Source organism: Bombus fervidus, chromosome 2, assembly GCF_041682495.2.
Source record: "Bombus fervidus isolate BK054 chromosome 2, iyBomFerv1, whole genome shotgun sequence".
In the NCBI taxonomy this organism is placed as follows: domain Eukaryota; kingdom Metazoa; phylum Arthropoda; class Insecta; order Hymenoptera; family Apidae; genus Bombus; species Bombus fervidus.
Window position 1 is genome coordinate 7,874,345 of NC_091518.1, and position 15,692 is coordinate 7,890,036.

The following is a 15,692-nucleotide window of genomic DNA, read 5'->3' on the forward strand; positions in this document are numbered from 1 at the left end:
AGAAAGACATGTCAAGTTCGTTGCCAGCCAGTTTGTACAAGCTTCGAGGCTTTCGTGATAGTGTTTGCTAATGCGAGCTATTTCTTATTTAGCATATAATGTTCCAGTGTTTTTATCGATTTGTGTGTTCAGTGTACCAGTCTGTAAGATTCTTTGTAGTATTTTGTTCTACCATCTTCTAATAATCTTTAAATTTGGGTACTGTGTCGTCCCCATGTAGGGTAGGCATATGTCAAAATTGATTTCAAAATCGTTTCGTATAGTAATAATTTGCTTGTAATGTCGAATTATGATTTTCGCCGATAAAACCCCGTAAATTTCTGCGTCATTTCTCATACACATAAGTATTAATTATATTTTGTTGCGGTATTGCCAAGCTGTTTAAACTGATTGTCAGACTACCGGACAAGTTTTAGTTCGGGTTGTTAAAGTAATATGTATCTACCGACTTGCTGGTATTTGCTTCTATTTTTCATGTTCTCAACAAAGCTGCAACAAAGCGATTGCAGATGCGATTGCAATTTCTCCGAGATTTCTACCTCTGGATTAGGCTATGCTCGGGGCTAAGATTGGTACGTTGTCCAAATATGTTGCAATTACTGTATTGATTTTTGTCAGTATGTCGGCGGCGAGGAAGGTGTAAAGTACTGGGCCCAGTATGCTTCCTTGTGGAACACCAGAGCGTATTAGATCTAGGTCGAAGGTAGTTTTCCGAAATTTTACTTCAAAAACTCTATCGGAAAAATAAGATTTCAAAAGGAGGTAATACGGATAATTGCTCTCTAATTTTAAATAATAGTCACATATCCCATACTTTATCAAAAGGTTGCAAAATTCCGAGGAAAGCAGCTAAACAGTACTTTTTATCGTTTAGATTTTCTAAGATTTTTTTAAATAAAAAATCTGTAAATTTGTTCGATAGTGGCGTGTTTATGTCTAAAGCCGAATTGGTGTTTCAGTATTCAAAAAGAGTCCAAGTCTCGTCAGAAGCAGTTTGTACCAAGCAATTGATAGCGAGCTTATTGGTCGGTAAGATTAAACGTTTTCCGTAGGTTCACCTAATTTTGGAACTAATATAATCTGGGCTATTTTCCAAGTAATAGACTAATTATGTAGTAATTAAGGGTAAAGTATGTAACTAACTCCCAGTATCGCATTGTAGATGAGGGTTAGAAGAGTAATGGCTTTCTTTAGAAGTTCCTTTAGAGTTTCCACGATTATTAAGCCAAAATCAGGAACTTTCTTGAAGTTTAGCAATTTGCGGATTACCGGATTTTGCTTCTGCAATAGTATACTACTTGATAGGAGATAAAAGTTGAAACGGTGTTTCCAATTTCTGTTGCAAATGTTCGTTCGTGGATGTTCGTCTTCGCCGTTAATCGGGCGAAAAGTCTTTTGAAAATATTTGGAAAATGTTACTGCTTTTTCTTTATCTACCCTTGTCCATTCTCCATGCCGTTCTAATCGATGGAATTGATTTTGTTGATTGTTTTATTTTTCTAGTGACGCGCCAAAGTGAGTAATTTGTGTCTTGAAACAAGTTCAAGCATCAAGTTCTCCAATTATTCTTTTACGAAGTGCTCTCCTTTCTTTCCTGTAATAAATATTTTAGTTTTCTAGTAGCTCTATTTAATAGCATTTCATCGTACGGATGTTAAGTGTGCTGCCAATGTTTTCTAAGTGATCTCATACGATTTAGTATTCCTATAATTTCTGGACAATGGTACAGATAATAGCTATTGGTTTTCTTGCTTATTTTTGATGTGACTCTCCATACAGCTGTACCAGAGTATCAAACTATTCTACTGCATCATCTATATCTTTCTCTGCTTTTAATGGGATATTTAATTGAATAAAGTCATCAATGATTTCACCGAACTTATTTTAATCCGTTTTGACGTTGTGAGGTCCAGGCGGTGTTAATTGCTGCAGTTACTACGAAGAAGTCGGAAATGTGAGGTCTAAACATGATTTGACAGTAATCTTGTTTCTCAGTATATCTTTTATTATACAATGTACAAATCCAACAGGTTTGATGAATGTTTCGCATCACTAAGCCGGTTCATTAGTGCTGTGAACCAATAGGTATAATTCGTTTACTGTTTTGTTTAATTGAATGCATTGTGGAATTGTAACTTTTAGAAACTCTATGAAACTGTGGCCGAGTTGATGACAAAATCGTTTGTACGTTTCTGTAATCAACTTGTGCTTAGAAGGTTTGTAAATTGCGGGAACAGTTGGTGGACTGAACCAGCCTTCTGCAACGATGTTTGTGCCCTGTAGGTGTTCCTCATTCACAGGTGCTGATATATGGTGTTTAATGGTATTTTTTATAATTATCGCTATGTCTGCATGAGCATTGCCATTCGGAGGAATATATTGAATATTATAATATTCATTATGTAATATTAATTATGTAAAGTGCCTTGTATTTTATAGAAACTATGTGACGTAAAATGAATTTTTAATATTAAAAATATGCCAACATTTGCAGCGTTTATACATGCCTGAATTTCGGTATCGTCTTGGCAAAGGCCATTAGTATTCCAGAGCGTTATATTATATGAAAGAGACAATTATAATTTTTCTAACAGATGATTAAGTGTAATTGATAATAAATTTATTTATTTTGTTTATTCGTGTTGAAGTGATCGCCACTTCTATGAAAACTCTACATCTGGTCTTCGGTTTTCTCAAGCGCTGAGGCCATCGATAGCGCATAGACAAAAGAATGCGTCGAGGACAGACCATAAGCGGTACATCTGCGACGTTGGCTTCGGGGTTCTTTTAGTCTCAGGGTAGCATTGCTAGCGTGCGGATCTGGACCAGCTTACATTGTATTCCACACTTTGTACTTTAATATTCACAATATATATATATACTTACAATATCTTACAATTTACCCACGCGGTTCTTTGATTCCACATACATCAAATAACCTTAACAATTCGCTTACAATATTTTACAATTCCATTAATATTTGTATCATATTAGTCATTTTACTATTACTTTATTCAGGATTAATGTCTTGATTGAAAGTGTTTATTCTTGTTTTACCGCGTTGTCCAACAATATCTGCATATAACAGTCCTTCTCTCCTATTGGAATGTTCTAATGACATCATTTTATATTCTATATTGAAGTTTGGTTGGTATTTGCATAGTCAGACTTTTTTTATATACTATGTATCCTTTGTAATTGGATGGATGATCGCCCTGCGAATTAGTACATTTGATATTCTCGTCGTTGTTTTGTTCTCTTGCTATCTGAAGTGAGACGATTCTTTGTACATTTCACACATCTGAAGATTGTGAGTACGCCCAAAGCGTTGGCAAATCTTTAATTCTTTTTTTCTGGGTAGCTGTACCGTCGCTTTTTTGCCTTATAAATTTTGTAAGATGAGTTTATTGTAAAGATTTTTTTATTGTCTAGGAATGGATCTAAGTCGACAAAGAAGAATAGTAAGTAAATAATCCTGTGCCTTATATTGTAAGCAAATGCACATGTTTTATGATCACGTTCTTCTAGTTCGTCTGTTATCACTTTCTGATCTGCTGCTGGTCTATACTTGATAAATATAATGGAACATATATTACTCGCAGAAATTCGGTTATTCAAATAAGGTCGATTTATGGATCTACGATAATGGCATAGCTGTACGTTCACTCTCTATGATATTTACGTTCCGAAATTCCGAATTTCTCTCTTTATACATTCTGTACCTTCTAGGACAAATATTCGTGCAGAAATGGTTGCTGGCTGAGCGTTACCTTCTTTTAAGAACTTACCTTAAACGTAGGGGTGTGCCTTCGCCAGTGAGGTGTGCCTAATGCTTCATAGCTTCCACGAAGGCTCATTCATCAGGATTCTGTGCAAATGTTATTAAAACGTTAATTGAGATATTACATCGACGATATCAAAAGTGAAGTTATTTCTATACTAGTTATTACAAAATTGTTCATTCGATCGAAACAAATGTTATGTTACAAGGAAAGCATACAATATATTTTAATAGAGCAACAAAATGTATACATTTACATGCAAATAATAAATGGCGCTGTTGGTATTCATGTTATGACATGGCACATAACATGATAATGTTTATGATTTTTATTAGATCAGCGATTGAATATTAGAAATTAATCCCGACTAATAATTGACTTTAATTTCAAACTTCAAAATTATCAGAATATAAAGAAAAATAAAGGTAAGCGAGAATGTAAAACCACATAATTCTCTAATTTCTTTCCTAGCCTCCTTTAGAGGCTAAATTAAAAAAAGTGTTTCTATAATTTTGTCAATAGAAGTCACGCAATGTACTAATACAATATAATATATAGGGTGTTTCGAAAATCATAATACAAACGGCCAAGTGGTGATTCTACATGCAAAAATAAATAAAAAAAAAAAAAAAAAAAAAATTACATTTTTCATTTAAGGCTTCGTTTTTGGAGAAAGATGTGTACGAAAACTCATCAGGTATTCGTGTATTAACTGGAAGTTTCGAATTATGAAATTCTATTTACTATACATGGACAATGTCACGATTTTCTTCCTGTCGTGCAATATCGATTATTACTTTTCTTTATTTTGCACTTTTTTGTATTAGTAGTTGTTAAGAATCATTTTATTAAGCAGGAAGCAAATCGTGACATTGTCCATGTTTAAAAATACAGACACGGCCAGAAACATAAATTTCATAATTCGAAACTCCCAGACAATACACGGATACCTGATATTTATTTTCAAACTTATGTTTTTCGAAAATGAAGCCTTAAATGAAAAAAATGTTATTCTTTCTTTTCGACTTATTTTGACATTTGTGATCACCATCTGACCGCTTGTGCGATGATTTCGGAGACACCCTATATATGTATAAACTTTATTTAAGTATTGTAAGAATATGGAGATACAAATCAAAAGTTTCTCATTTAATTACAGGTAAAGATTACAATCCTTTGGACACACAATAGTAGAGAAATACAAGAAATATTGAAACTTCTTCAATTGCAAAGCTAATATATATTAACTTTTTTAAAACTGAATACTTTTTAATTTATAAGAAAAATTTGTTTTTATTAATTTTTAAAGATAGAAATATATTTCCTCGGATAACTCTGTAAAGAAAACATGCACCGATATTTGCAATTAATTTTATAAAGGGTAAATACATTTATGTTTTACTTATTCAATAATTTATTAAAGTGCGAAAGAGTTAAGACAAAATACAAAATGCAAAAATTTTCTTTAAAATCATAGGATTACTTAATTCTCCATTAAAAATTTCATTTAATTTTTCAATCAATTTAATACTTTCGGAATGACTTCATCCTTAAAAAAAATACGGTTCTATCAGCGCATTATATCACATCGCAGTACCGATTACTTGGAATCCTGAAATTCGCAGGATAATTGTCCTATATACGGTTTACGTGCATTCGAAATGGCATCACGTGCTCGGGTCAAGCATGTTCTTTGGTAAATTAAAACTTTAGATATACACACAACGTCGTAAATTGAAAGCATCTGATAAATTTTGCATGTAAAATCCTTTCGCGGGAGGAATGATCCCTCTTAACTTTTTATACTTCCAACAATCGTGCTGTTGTGGTTTTTTCAGTATTGTATGAGTCTTATAATCATATTTAATAACCCAGCCTACAAAATTATTAAACTCGAACTTCAAAAACATATTCAATTTCAAAAATACATTGAGTTACTCGAAATGTTGGTGAAGAAATTTGAGAAAAATTAGAAAATGTATTTTTGTGGAATTAACATTTTATATTGTCTATTTGCAAATTTAATAAGTTTGATCATTTTAAGAAATATTTAATAGTACGTTTAGTAAATTTTTACTACTTAATTTATCATCTGTGCAGCTTTACGATCACATTTTAGAGAAACTTCGTTATATTCAATAATGAATTTTTTAAAGTTGTATTTGATGGCTTCGAACGTAATCCATTTTGGAGTGTTCAAAAAGTTTTATGTAAAATTAATGGCGGTTGAGCGATGCTTTATACAGCAAATACAACGAAATACAAGTTCCAGCAAACTTCATTCTGGAAGAAAATTTCTGAATTAGAATCTACAGTATTCAAAATGAATGAATTTTTTTTCATAATTATTCCTTCAGTAAATATACAAGTAATTGTTCTAGAAAATATTGTAATTTGAAGCATTATGAATATATTATTACAAACGTAAATTAATACATTGATGTATACAGATGATAGAAACTAATATCTAAACTGTAGATGTTTATACAAATTCATATTTTTACAAATACGGATAAAAAATTTCAACTTGAATGAATTCAAATTTTATTTTTTATTTTTATACAATTTTGCATTTGTGCATATCTTTGTATATACATTTTTGCATATTCACCTGTCATAATTGCATAAACACTTGCAATCTATTAATGTCAAATACAAAGGGTTAAAATTCATCGAGATTTGATATTTCTCTTTTCTTGTTTCCAATTTTCAAATTAAGATACAATGCTGCTTCTTTTCTTCGCTTATTCTTTACGAGTTGCTTCATCTTCAAATTTCTGTATCGTTTTCAGGTTTAAGGTTATACAAATGTTATGAAACGATTCTGTTTGAACAAGAACACATACAATTAGTGTTTATACTGCTGATTCATAAGCGACAATGTTAGATATATATACGTTAGACACAATGCAATGTATTGGAACTCGCAAGGACATGAAATTTTCGAACGAAAACAAGTGGCTCGCTTTTTCGGCGATCGTCTTCCCCTAATTGTGACGGCAAATTTAGAGTTCTTCGAACGACGACCAAACCGCTGTGTGTTTTTGTCTAATTATACTTCTAGCAACAGCTCATAGATGGCGAGTGACATTTAACTGTAGTAGTAAACATATATATTACACTGTTGCCATTCTCATGTTCTCGCAAGCGCGAGTTCCGAATTAAATGGATAACCTAGTAATAAGACAGTGAACCAACTCAAACCTAACCTTTGTCTTTTATTTATATTTTGTGTAAGTACATACTGTTCGGAGATGAAAAGAAGTCTGGTGGAACGGCACAGGGCCAAGAGTGGTACTCTCTATCACTCACCATCATGCGATGCATATTGTTTTATTTGTACATGTGACATTTTCGATCAATACGCGTGCTTAACTTTACGATTGTGCTGAGTCTGTCAAAAACAAACAATGAACCAATCAGGTCAGCATTTCTTCCAGAAAACTTCTTTGGGGAAGTGTGTACATTGAATTTAACGTTTCTACTGCGCATATATACGTATATATATGTAATAACTTTTCATTCTTTTGTATAGCTAATAACCCAATCCAAGCGATTGATATAACTATAAATAGCGAAAGAAAAGAAGTTTTCAAAACACAGTGGTTTGGAAAAGGGGGAAAAGGATAAAATTAATTTTAATGAACTTATAGAATTTATTGTTATAGAACTTATTGTTCCCTGCTCCTTAATTTCGATAATTTTTTACTATGTTATGGAAATTGAAATTTTGAACAATATTTTCTTATACATATAATCGCCGGTTTCGCTTAGTTTTCTGAGATATTCGCAAAAAACTGCAGATACCACTACAGTGTATTCTTGCCTATACTTATGCCACTGTGTCAGTGTTGATTGCCGTTTATGTTTTGTTTATAAATAAAGGTTAAGCGAGCTTACAAACCCCATCCACATGCAAGGCTGCAAGAAATGTTCTGTTATAACCTATAACTTAGAACTTAATTAATAATGAATATTATCGATGTATTGAGGTTAGATTTGATACGTTTATGTGAAATCGTAACAATTATTCTATTTCGTAAATTAATATCAATTATTAACTTGTTATTATTTTACGTAAGCGTTGCACATAATACATGATTGCATAACATTAAAAAATCGTCGAAATCGGAGAGGACGAAGCGGTTCTACAAGGTCAACTCTAACTTCTAAATACATTTGAATGTTCTTCAATATAATTATATCAATATAATATAAAACCCAAATCTTGTTTTACATTACTGGTAACGTTATTACAACTTATAAATATGACCTCACTTCGAGAAAAATATACATAATATTCTTATTTTTATTTTTATTATCTCAGCAATTTTGTATATTCATATTTCCTTCATTTCTATATCAAAATGAAAAGAATTTCGCCACAATGGCAATGTAATAGCGCGTTTAATAAAACTTAAACGGTTGAAATTGCTAAGGGAATAACCAGTAATTTACCTATAATTTTGTTAATCACGTAATACAAATCATCGTTAATCCTTAGTTTGCGCTCTATTCTTTTTTCGGGGATTGCTAATCTAACCCTATAATACAAGAAAATTGTCGTGGTCGTGCAAATTAACGTTATCGCCTATTCACTGCTTACTGAGATGTTTATTTGTGTCATTCTGTTCCTATGATTTGACCATTCTGACTTAGTCGAGTACGATATTATCCTGTAGCATTGATCAACTACCGTATAATTATGTATAAAGAATATCGCTTCTATTTGCCCCTTATAATTCAAGTTGTACGTAATCAGAGAGATATATTTTCCTCAACAATTCCAATAAGAACGTAATTTATTTATGATAACGGAGGGTGTACTCGAAACAATTATTCGCATCATTAAATTTAAGAAGGGATATAATAAACTGTCGTATAAATAAAAAATAAACTTTATAACGATGTAATATCTAATCGTATTTTAGAAAAGACTAACAGTGATTGTATTTATCTATATTATTTATATTACGAACGAGAAGATTTATGTAAAAGAACAATATAGAAAGTATTACACATAAAAATAGGGAAAATAATATAGGATTATAATTTATAAATATTAAAACAATTATTGGTTACGTTTAACTGGAACAAACTATACTTTATTTAGTATTTTACGTTATAAGCGTATACATATAATGTGAATGAAATAAGATATCTATATGATAGAATAATTAGAAAATAAAAGCAGCGAAAAGTATTCGATTTGTGCTAAATAAATACGTGCCCTAATGCTTACAGCTGAGAGCGTATACATGTAATAAAATAAAATAAAATAAAATAAAATAAAATAATATAGTATAGGGATGTAAAACAATATGTGTAAAAATAAAAATATGATATTCACAAAACCGTAGACGTAAACATAAATAATACTCTTGTAGTTATCGTTATTTAAATTCGCATCGACTGTGACTATTTTAGCGACTACTTTAAGTTAAACAACACACATCATTGTAGTACCCACGTACATTACGCTCTTATCATTTATGTAATAGTTTGATATAGAATAACATAATAATAAAATAGTAAAGATTATAAAAATCATAAATTAAATTAAATCCAAAATCAAATGGGAAGATAATTTTTATATGGAATTATAACTTAATAATACAATAATAAAATATAATGTGGAATAACTTTTAACTAAATAATATAAACTGATGTAAAAATAATAATAAAAATCTGTAAATACTTGTACGCATACGCAAATCCACTTTTCAAACCTCTTCCGTCTTCAAAATTTCATCGAAGAAGCACGAGAAACATTGCGAACGTCTCGCGATCTCGCAACTTCGCACAACTGTTCGTGTCTATGCGGAAGCGAGACCTGTTCACGGCAAAGTATGAATACTGTCTCGCAAGTATATTGTTAAAACATAGGGAATCCGTTTGATAACGAGAACTGCCCCGGGTGCGGTCTGCATTTTGCTGTCTCGTGGGATAAGGTTAACGAGGATATCACGAATACTATCCACACAGACCACGGACAACGCTCATTCGAAAGGACAGCTTACCAAAGTGTGAATTTCTCTGTACTTTCATGCGTGACGCAACTAAAGTCGATTCCCTTGAAGTTCGCTTTAATGTATTTTATATATTAACGAATAGAAGGAAATATGCAACCAGTTGAATATGATGCTGGCTTTGTTAACGATACTGCGGAAAAATGTATTCTCCTTCTTTTGTCAATATGTAAATATTGATATATTGAATTTTGTGTATTATCTACATTTATTAGATATTCTAGATACTTTGATAGAGAGGCGATCACAAGATAATTTTATCGTATGATTTTTAATTTTATTTTTAATTATATTTGTCTACAATATGTAACATTATTCTTTTATTTTCAAAGACTATATTTTAGATTCAAAGACTTAGAATTAATCTGATCAACTTAGACTTCAAGTAGAGGAAGAATCTGAAACAATGTTTCCTAATATGACGAGTCTAGAAATCGAAAAGACGATAATATAAAATTGTGATATTTTAAATAATTAAATGTAATTATCATTTGTAATACGACAAGCTATAATTTTCTATATTACAACTCACAAAGAATCCAGAAAGACAATACATTTGGCTATTCTCTATAATCTGTAATACTTTCAGTAATATTTTTTAAATCTTATTTTGTTCACCTACCATTGTACGATGTATTTAAATACTATAACATTACATAGACTAAATAGTTTATTCACAATAATTATTTCAAAAAAAGTTTCAGTTTATCCAATGTAGGCAAGGAACTATATATAAGGAATGCATAAATGAATTATCAGATAAGTCATAAGTAATAATGAATATTATATCGAAGACTAACTAATAAAAATTTCACTTAAATCTTGATTTCTAAAATTGATCTCTTTTATTTCAAAGATTGGAAACCTCAGAACTTTCTAATTAATCTAACATACATATGTTTTCTTTCATAACGAAAGAATTAACTATTTTCAAATAGGTCAAAGTACTTTAGCCTCAAGGGAGCAAAAGATCACGAATACTTTTGCGAACCACTGTACTTATATTATCCACGATACTCTTCTTGAACTCTTCAAACAGTGGAGACCTGTGAATCCCCTAGCTACTTTTTCTTAACACCAAAGTATGTACATCGAATATCCCCAAGATGTGGGCACAAGAAAAAGGTAATAGATAATCATGCTCTGCGCTTCACTTCTTGCTCTGATTGCCAGTTAATCCCGTTTGGTTGGTCGGGATGGCGAAAAAGTGCCCGGTGATTGGGTGTCTCGTGGGGAACCATGTTAAAATTCTCTGAGTGTTACACTCATAAATCGCGTTAACCTTTCACAATGTACCGCCGGCCTTAAACTCAGAACAGCGCTCTCAGGGGAAGGAAGAAGACAACGAATATCGGCAGAAGCCACAGGTAGAAGCTACGTGAAATGAAAAATCACTGTTAGCTCTTCAAGATATTTGTTCGCCATAAATATTTTGTGCTATCAATGAGAGTACAGTTATTCGCGCGATTACCATCGTGTTATGGAGCACAGAAGTATAGTTGTACACGATGTCCGGTAATCGAAGGTACAAATCGAGAATGGTTCCTCATAAAGAAGTGTTGAAAATGTAAAACAACGTTTCTACATACGAGAAAAACGATTTTGAAAGTCTACCCGGTACACCGTACGTCTACCTACTGATTCTATATTTAATTTTACTTTTCTTTATAATGTTTTATTAAACCAAAAGCGTATTTTAAAGATAGCAGGAGCATGGAAGAACTAAAAGTGGCGATTGTTCTTCTTGTCCAAGAATTAACAGATATAAATAATATGCTACAAAAATTGTATAATAATTTATAACAGTTCCAAGAGCGCAACTGTGTGTAAAATATCCTGGTCGACACTCTGAACAGTTTCCAATTATAAAATTATTGTGCGAAAATAATACATATTTAGCACTATCCTTCCCTGTGAAACCATCCGGTTTAAACAAAAGAAAAGAAACTAATAGTACAAATCGACAGAAAATATGATAACAATAATGATAAAAATCAGATAATGATATTGCCCATATATATAAATGCAAACATGAATAAGAACAGAAGTTGGTCGAGTTGAAACATACAGTTAGTATGTACGAGCAAGAAATCCTCTGTAAGGAATGCGAATCTGATTGGTTGTTTTTAACGGACTCAACACAAATGTAATGTTAAACATTCGTATTGATCAAAAGTGTGACATGTACAAATAACACAATGCAGCATCGCGTGACGATGAACGATGAGAGCAGTACCTCTCTTGCCTCTGTGTCGTCTCTCCAAACTTCTTTCCACCTTCATGTTATACATGTATCGAACAGATTTTCAAAATCGTTCTTTTTTTTTTTTTTGGAAACGAAATCTCATATGCGGCAAAAATTTTATTCTACATGTTTGACTTATGCTCTTTCATCCACTCCTTGCTCGGTTGTATCACCAATTACCGAACACCCTATATGTACATTAGATTTGCACGAGATTTAGTAATAAATAGCAATCGGGGTAATATTCTGTTGTCAACACGAATTTCCTTGACTGGGATACGAGGATTTATTTATTTCCGAGAAACTCGAGGGCGAAATATAATTGAGGTCCAGCGGTGGATTTAGGGTACCGATGCTTTTTAAATGCACAGTGGCTATAAAAAACTAGGAAAAGCTTATTTATTTATAATATGTCAGTTGAAGCAACAAAGAAAACAGTGTCAGTAATATTCTTACATGGAACTTAGGTAATACAATTTCGCACAATATATATATAAGTAAAATTTTAGTATGATATATACAAAATAAAATGAATGCGTATATATTGCGCAAAAAGATAAGAAGAGAATATAAAATACAATCTTTTCATATATCGCGTTGTTTTTAAGAAAATCGAGTTTGAACTTTTTTCAGGAATACTTGAACTCCTAATTCCAGATTGGACAGAAGTAAATAATCGACAGAATGTTATTGTAAATGTGGAAATAATTCGAAAATGTAGAATAAAATGTTTTTACAACACGCCTTGTTTCCGAGAAAAAATAATTTCAAATTCATCATAAGAATTTTTAACTAAACGTATAAAAACTCTATTGTCTTGAAGACGGTCTTAAAAACAGAAATCTCACTCCAAATTTTTGACTTATTTTCGCATGAAGAATAATTTCCTATTGATTATTTACTTATATCCGATGTTATTCTATATAAAAATAATATAAGGAAAATAGTATTATTAAAGTAGAGAGTAGTAGTATTAAATCATTTTTACCTAGTTAACTCTCCCAAACAAAAGAAGAAATAACTTAGACTGTAATATTAATTTGAATTTTAAATGTGTTTGGCATATATTTGAATCATAAACGATATAGCCGAATTATTTTATAATATATAATGTAACTAGTCGAAGAAAAATTATTTGTTTATTACACCATTATATTACTATACTACTATATTAACGCATAGTTATTTTACAGTAACATATAGTCAAATAAGCTAATCAATTTCCAAATATTTTACTTAAATAATACCCAAGCCTAGTTTAGAAATTGCTAGTAATAAAATAAAACGTCTTTTAAACATTTATGGTAGATAAATGTGAATAGAATAGGTAGATTTATGGTTGAAAGTTATTTTCTATATGTATATTATGAGATATACATATGGAGACAACATAGGAGATGAAATAGAAAAAAATTTGTTTATTTGTATAAATTGGAGACCATATTGATGAAAAAAAATCACCTGCTTGTATAAATTACAAATTATACCGACCGGTAGAACTTTACAGAATGTTATTATTCTGACATCAATCGTTTTCAACTATTAGTGATTCATTTTCTAATCCATTTAAAATAATAAGAAAATATTTTTCAAAAACAATAAATCAATGAGAAAAAATAGAAGTAACGTTCTAAATATAATAGCTATAAATGCTATAAATGACTTAAAATAAGAGAAAATGTGTTTTAAACGTTTAAATAAAAATGATAAAACAACTAAAACTTAGCAGTCACCTATTACAAAATATGTAATGTTTTACAGACTTGACGCAAAATTGATACACAAGAAAAAAATCAGATAAATGAAAGGAATTTACCTATTTACGTGCATTGCAAAAATCACGCTATTTTAATTTCACTTTTTAGGATTCCACTTTTCTATTTTATTAGAAGGTAAATTATATATATTGGCATAATTTTAACACAATGTTACTTCAATTGATTTTGGGAGAAACGTGTGCTATTTTCTTAAACGCCAATACCCTCGACCTTAAATCAATTGCTTAGCCTGCTGGGATAGTGGATTTAACAGCGCTTGATTTTTATTTATGGAATCACATAAAACAGTGCGTACATAAAACAAGCAGAGATTAAGGACAAACTTCAATAGAGATCGAGAGACTAGATTTAGGCGAACTAATATTGCAAATGCATTCGTATTAATTCGTAAAATATCAGGAGTATCGCTATTTCAGCATGACATTGCAACAGACACCTGTACTAAGCTACAAAATAGAGAAACATTGTACGATACTAATTAACAAACAACGAGAAGATCTCATATTTCATAACTTAATTACAATTTCTAAACAACTTACTATTTTATAATTCCTAAATAAATGATTTTCGAACACGACACAACCGTTCTAGTATATAGGAAATAGATTCATACATACATAATTATCTGAGATGGAAAAGAAGCACTTAGTATGTTATTCTTAAATTTTTTTTTATTATTTAATTTGTACTTTACAATTTGTCCAGCTGGACATTTGATAAATTTTTCTAACTTAATTTTTTATTCTTAAATTGACAATTTTATGAATTTAGTATTTAGAACAAAACGATTAATCTTAAAAATCAGTATGTACCTAAACATATATCACAGAATGTAAACAAATAATATCCCATTTCAAATATACATTTTGTATATACATCACAAAAAAGAATAAGAAATAAATATCAATTTTTAACTTGGCTAAAAGGTTAATTTTAAATAAATGCTTAGTCATTTCTTTTCTGCGAAATCGAATGACATTTATGTATCCCAAATCCTCAGGTGCAAAAATTTATTAACTAACAATATTAGTAAATTAACAATTGGCAAGTTGGTGATTGTAGTATGATTATATCAATTATGATAATTTAAACATAGAAGGTCATTTACTGCTGATTAACTTACAATTGGTACAAATATTTAGACGATTGGTTGTAAAATTGAGTGTAAAACTGCGTTCTCGAAGGTTACTTTCCCATGAAACGCACATGAGAAGAGCGTTTCAATCGGTGATTTAATAAGAGTGATACATTTTCGTTTCGATCACGAGAACATCTTTTTAGCACAAAAATTCTCCTTTTCGAAAACATGGCAAATTTTAGGATCTAAATTACGTACAAACTTAGTAGTGTTGTTTGCAATTGTTCGTCCTTCATTTAAGAATGATAAAACACTTAATAATGTATTATTTTATTCAAAGGTTTATTGTTTTGTTTGGAGCAATAATGTTCTAATTCTTTTGACTGTGCATTACTTTGTTTGAAGTAACAACGTCTTAATTTTTCTTTTTGTAATGCAATATACACCAATAAGATTTTAGAAGAATCTTTCTTCATGAACATAAACCTATACAAACAATAGTATTTATTTAGTAAAATGTAATTGTAATATATTGTCAGGTCTTTTAATAGATAATTTGAATTCATAGTTTCATGATTCCATAAAGATGTAGTAAATACTGTCTCTAATTGTTAATTAATCGTTCATTTGTACATTTTGGTTAAATACTATTATTATAAATTAGCTAAAATGCACAAATATTTATGAACAGTGGTATATGTCACAATCAGAAAAAAGTTATATTGATTAAGATGGTACATACTTTGATTAAAAATTCTCATTTTAAAACATGTTACACTT

General features: G+C 30.6%; 1 protein-coding gene across 4 annotated transcripts in view; it reads right to left on the bottom strand.

Moving 5' to 3' along the window:
• LOC139995157 (adenosine receptor A1) overlaps positions 1–15,692 on the bottom strand; it is a 321,882-nt gene that overhangs the window by 240,624 nt on the left and 65,566 nt on the right. For 2 of the 4 annotated variants that reach the window (XM_072018397.1, XM_072018387.1), the window contains exon 2: positions 3,789–3,868. The exons of 1 other annotated variant lie outside the window; for it this stretch is intronic. The gene's annotated coding sequence lies outside the window, so the exon portion shown is untranslated. Of the gene's footprint in view, positions 1–3,788; positions 3,869–6,628; positions 6,679–15,692 lie in introns of those variants that run through there. One more of the 4 variants, XM_072018403.1, reaches the window with a different exon arrangement.